This window comes from Meles meles, chromosome 12, assembly GCF_922984935.1.
Source record: "Meles meles chromosome 12, mMelMel3.1 paternal haplotype, whole genome shotgun sequence".
In the NCBI taxonomy this organism is placed as follows: Eukaryota; Metazoa; Chordata; class Mammalia; order Carnivora; family Mustelidae; genus Meles; species Meles meles.
Window position 1 is genome coordinate 3,584,579 of NC_060077.1, and position 6,000 is coordinate 3,590,578.

At 49.5% G+C, this 6,000-nt stretch overlaps 1 long non-coding RNA gene across 2 annotated transcripts in view; it reads left to right on the top strand.

The window, feature by feature from the left end:
• The window catches only part of LOC123953967, a 10,862-nt gene extending 6,792 nt beyond the window's left edge, over nucleotides 1-4,070 (top strand). For both annotated transcript variants that reach the window (XR_006821002.1, XR_006821001.1), the window contains 5 exons: nucleotides 33-268; nucleotides 535-685; nucleotides 1,482-1,619; nucleotides 2,635-2,721; nucleotides 3,452-4,070. This is a non-coding gene — a long non-coding RNA (uncharacterized LOC123953967). The remainder of the gene's footprint in view (nucleotides 1-32; nucleotides 269-534; nucleotides 686-1,481; nucleotides 1,620-2,634; nucleotides 2,722-3,451) is intronic.
• The last annotated feature ends 1,930 nt before the right edge of the window (nucleotides 4,071-6,000 follow it).

Here is a 6,000-nt window from a genome sequence, read left to right on the forward strand (position 1 = left end):
TAATTTTCGTATGATACTTGACTTTTTATCAGAACTGCCATAAACCACATCCTCCAAAGGAACGAAGCTCCAACGTTCAAACTGCGAACTCCCTTGAGCCAGCAGTTTCGCTCTGTGTCCGGCAGGTGTCGCTGTGGACCGCTCAAAAAATGCTCTGCAGCCCGAATCCTCGCGCAACGGGGACTGTAGATAATTCCGTACGTGGTGGCTGTGAGCGTCATTGCTATTCTCCCCTGGGCGAGCAGCGATTTGCAAAGGCAGAGTTCAGGTAAGACATAGGCTTCCCCGTTGGCCATCGGAGACAGCACAGGAGGGATGCCTTTAGAGCCAGTCTCAGCGTTCGCGCGCTCGGAATTCAGCTGCTACCCCAGTCCCAAGTCTATTTCAAACTCGGACCGTTCTTCCTCCCAGTCCCACTCCCCTTTCACTTACGTGGCTGGTATATGCGTTGTTCATCCGTTTTCTCATTTAACTCCTCAGCAGCCTCACGTTGAGCACCCAGGTACTTTTTTAAAGATGTTATTTATTCGGCAGAGAGAGCCCGAGTGGAGGGAATGGTGGAGGGACAGAAGCAGGCTCCCCGCTGAGCCGGGAACCCATGCGGAACTCGTTCCCGGGACTCTGATGACTACGACCTGGGCCGAGGGTAGAGGCATAATGGACAGAGCCACCCAGGCACCCTGAGGTAGGTACTTTTATTCCATTTTACAGCTGAGAAAACTGAGGCTCTAAGAGGATATATATAAGCAGCCCAGCTAGTGCATAGCAAAGCCAGGATTTGAACCCAAATTCCTCTGATGGCAGAATCAAAGCCCTGAGCACTATTCCATGCTTCCTCTTTTTTTTGAGGCAGTTCGCGCTCTCTAAATACTTGTTACTATCACTTTGATGGTGGTTCTTCTGGGTAATTCTGCATCAGTCTTGTCACTTTTGAGCTGGCTTTGTAGATTTAAGAGACTACGATGCCCAGGGACAACAACAAAAAAGGTCAGGAGCATAGACTTTAGCGGTGACTGCCTGAGTTTGCACCTGGCTCAACCACTCACCAGCTGTGTGACCTTGGGCAACTTACTTAACATCTCTGTGCCTCGGTTTCCTCTTTGCTGGAATGGGCCTGAAAATACTATCTGCCCCATGAGTTGTTAGGGGGACTGATGAGGTAACCACACACACACACTGTGTCTGGCATACTGTAAGCACAGCCCAGCACTGAATGATTGTCATTACGTGGTTATTAACATGAGCGTCCCACTCCCCTTGGCCAGGCTGAGTTCTCTCCTTCTGCAAAAGTTCCTCCCATAAAAGTCCCTGCCACCCATCCCATTTGACTCATAGGCCCTGATTCTGGCATTCAAGGCCATCAGGACCTCAGGCCCACCCCCTTCCCAGCCCCGCTGTGAGCCATCTCCAGAGAGCACACCTGGAACTCCCCCACACCCATGCTTTTGCACAAGTTCTTTTCTCTGCCTGAACACTTCCAGCTGTTCGCCTGTGCCGAAGTTCCTCCATGGTCTCCTCCTGACCTTGTCTACTGTCTGCAGCCATGGGAGCCTTCACCTGCCTCCCCGGAGCAGGACCAGCAGCAGCAGGAAGCCCCAGACTGAGGGTTAGAAACACAGGTTCGTGTCTCCACACTCAGAGGGTTTGATTTCGTAGATCCCGAGTGAGGATCTTTCCAAATATGCGAGCTCTTTTCCATCAAAGGGCACAGAACTCTGGTATTCTCTGCATAAGAGTGTTTGAGAAAGATGTGGAAGGACACGCCCTAAGCTGTCGGCCCCAGTTACCTGGGCTGGAAAGGTGTCCACAAACAAACCGACAGTAGAGTTAGGGAAAGAAAAGAAAACTCAAAAAAGAAATCATAACTATGTGAGGTGATGGATGTTAGCTAAAATGACTGTGGTGATCATTCTGCAATACATGCCTGTGCTAAATCATTATGTTGTATGCCTTAAACGAGTACAATGTTTCATTTCAGTTACAGCTCTACAGAACTGGGGGTGGGAAGTAAATTGTAGGGACGGTTGCACAACTTTGTTGCAGTATCTTAAAACTATTAAATTGATACTTTAAATGGATGAGTGTATGAAAATATTATATGGTATGGTATGTGAAAATATTTCAGGAAAGCTTTTAATAAAAAAAAAAAAAGAAGAAGGAGGGAGGGAGGGAGGAGGGGGTCAAAAGGAGGAGGGAGACTCCTGACTGGCTCAGTCTCGGTTAAGTGTCTGCCTTTGGCTCAGGTCATGATGTCAGGGTCCTGGGATCTGGTCCTGTGGGTCTCCTTGCTCAGCGGGGAGCCGCCTCCTCCCTCTCCGTCTGCCATTCCCCCTACTTGTGGTCTCTCACTTCTGCTCTCTTTCTCTCTCTCAAATTAATAAAATTGTTACTATTAAATATTTTTTTATTTGAGAGAGCATGAGAGGAGAGGGCATCAGAGGGGAGAGTGTCAGAGGGAGAAGCAGACTCCCTGCTGAGCAGAGAGCCCCCACGCAGGACTGGATCCAGGGACTTCGGGATCATGACCTGAGCCACCCAGGTGCCCCAATAAATAAAACCTTTTTTAAAAAATTAAAAAGAAAAGGAGTCTCTGAAAGACACTGCGTGTATAATGAAGTGACTTGGTGTCTGTAGGTATGTCGGGATAAACCACAGTGAGCCAGATGGAGAGATGGTCTCAAAAGAGATATCCGCAGTTACCTTGAAATAGTGGGATTTCAGGTAATTTTTACTTTCGTGCTTATTCTTTTCTATATGATTGGAATAGTTTAACTTGAATACTTAATTTTTATGTCAAAATGAGGTTGTTGTTTTTTTTTTAAAGTAATCTCTACGTCCAACGTGGGGCTCGAACTCAGGACACCCCAGATCAAAAGCCGCATGCTCTACTGACTAAGCCGGCCAGACCCTCTAAGATAAAATTATTTTTGAGTGGTAACTGCTCCCTGCCCCCCTCCCCAAGAGCCAGGCTCCCCAGGCTATGCTAGCCCCTACCGTCTGCTCCCCATCTCAAGTGTTCATCTCTGGACCCCCACCTGGTGGCGGAACCCACGGTATGTCTATTCCTGGGCACATGGAGTTTGTAAATGCTGATCCTATGCTCCTGGAGTCTGTACACAGCACATGCCCAGGAAATACTTGTAGGATGGAGCCCAATCCATGCTTTCTGAACCTGTTTCTTAACGATTTTCTTGTTGTCAGTAAAACTAGATTGTAAACTCCGTGAGAGCAGGAGGACCCTGCCTTCTTTTCATTCTCCTTACCCCTGCCCAGTTCTGTTACGGGCGCATAGTGACCCAATGAACAAGGACAAGAGGCAGAAAAGTACCGATGGAAGAGAGAGGGACCAGACCCCGCGCGTTCCTGTGCTTTGATGTCATCCTCTTCCTGGACAGCAGAGGGCGCTCTGTTTCCATGCAAAAAAATTTTTTCTACCTTTGCTTCATCGTAGGAACTCCCGGGTCACAGCGCTGAAAAACTTTAGGATTCCAAGGCCCCGCCCTCATTGTTCCGGAATCAGAAGGGCAGAAATTGACAGAGAATCTCTTCTTTGAACAAGACCTTGGGCAGTTTTCTCAGGATCAAGCAAATTGCAGAAAGGATCTCACACAGCTCCTTGGATGTGTTCGATGTGGCTTCCGTGCGTTAAGAAGCAAAAGCCAGAGCCCGGGGAGACTTCTTATAATACAAGGACCAGGAATCAAAGAGAACAGATAAATATGTTAGCCTGGACTTAATGGGTCAGTCCCAGAGCGAGGCTGTGCTGCTGCCCACAGACCGAACTTGCCAGCTCTGTTATGCACGAGCCGCGCACCTGGCAAGTCCCAGAAGCATTTGCTGTCCTCACCGGGTGGTTGTGATCCTTCATGAGATACACCGCTGTTGTGTCTCTGCAACAAGCAGACATCAATGGAATGTTAGTTTTCAGCCTAATATAAAAATACCTGGTGTTTGGGGGCGCCTGGGTGGCTCAGTGGGTTAAAGCTTCTGCCTTCAGCTCAGGTCATGATCCCAGGGTCCTGGGATCGAGTCCCACATCAGGCTGTCTGCTCGCTGGGGAGCTTGTACCCACCCCCACCCCCACCTGCCTCTCTGCCTACTTGTGATCTGTGTCTGTCAAATAAACAAATAAAATCTTTTTAAAAAAAAATAAAAATACCTGGTTTTTTGAACACATACTATGTGCCGAGCTCCACATTAACTCTCTTGGCTCCTAAAACCCTCACAATAATCCTAAGAGGTAGGTGGTGGTATTATCCCCGTTTCACAGATGAGGAAACAGGCAAAGAGAGGTTAAGCAGCTTGCCCCAGGTGTCCCAGCTAGGGAGTGTCAGAACTGGAGTCAGAGGCCAGGGAGCTGTCACACTGAGGGACAAATGCCTAGCAGTGACAGCCTCTGTCTAAGACATTAACCACTCCAGAAAGCATGGCTTCCTGAGTGTCGTGTCTGCCCCCCCACCCCTGGCCCTGAGACAGGGCCTTTTCGAGGAAACGAAGGGACAAGAGGGAAATCAAGCTGAACTGGGGGTCCTCGGGACCTAGCATTGGGGTCACGTCCATTCACAGGCGTCCGTGGGCCTCGAGATTCTTGGATCATTGACAGTCCAGAACAGATCGGCAAGCAGGAACCATGTGATCATGTTTCTGGATGGATAGATACAAATGAGCCTGGGAGCACTGATGGTTTCTGGGGGGAGGAGGGCAATCCGGAGACCGGAGGACAGAGCGGGATGAAGGCTTCTCTTTTGTGCTACTTCATTGTACAGGGTCCTGGCAGGATACAGCAGGCATTCTTGGGTGACATGATGTGGGGGAGGCTTTCCATAAAGGGGCTCTTTACCTAAGTGGGAGCAGATGTAGGAAAACGCAAGGGATGGAGTACTGGGGCAGAGGCTGGGGCTGGTCAGCAGACTCGGACTGGTGAGCGGTGGGAACCGCCTCCAGTGCTTTGGAGAGGGCTGTCCTGAGGGGCCAGAACCACGTGACTCCAATCAGGAGGCCGGAGGTAGTAAATGCTCCACCCCCACCACTCTCCTATCTCTGGCTGGTCTCTCCGCTTACCGAAGGCAACTACCAGGCAGACTCCCGGGGCACGGGGCATGGTACAGACAGAAGAGCACCCCTGCAGGGCAGACCTGACCACCACACTGTGGAGGTTTCCATGATACTGATGAGCTAAGGGGTGTATATTTGGACTTCGTCCCTGGACCTTGGCACAGAGCACCTGAACCCTTGTAAAATGGATGACGGGGTGATAGGAGCATCTTTTGCTCCAGTATTTGAACTTAGTCCCTGTTCTAGATTTAAGACCTTCCAAGATCTTGGGAATCTTCCAGGGATGAAATTGTCTTTTTGTATGTTAATGAGATGGCTGATGGCTGGTGGGGGGGGGCACCGTGGGGGCTCACCACCCATAAGACCAGAACCAGATTAGAGGATTAGAAATTTCAGGCCTGGGGTTTAAGTGTCTTCCTTCAACTCAGGTCATGACTCCAGGGTTCTGGGATCCATCCTTGCATCAGGGTCCCTGCTCAGCAAATAAGTAAATAAAATCTTAAAAAAAAAGAAAGAAAGAAAGAAATTTCAGGCCCTCCCACCCACCCCTGACCTCTAAGGACGGGGGAGGGGCTGCCGACAGAGTTAATCAATGGCCGTGATTTTAATCAACTCCGCCTACATCACAAAACCTCCCTTAAGATCCTAAATGAGAGAGTTGGGAGAGCTTGCAGGTTGGTGAACACATGCTTGTACTGGGAGAGTGGGGCCCCCCTGCTCCACGGGGACAGAAGCTCCTGTGGTAGGGACCTTTCTTATTTTTTTTAATAAGATTTTATTTATTTATTTATTTGATAGACAGAGATCACAAGTAAGTAGGCAGAGAAGCAGGCAAGAGAAAGAGGAGGAAGCAGGCTTCCTGCCGAGCAGAGAGCCTGATTCGAGGCTCAATTCCGGACTCTGGGATCATGACCTGAGTCGAAGACAGAGGCTTTAACCACTGAG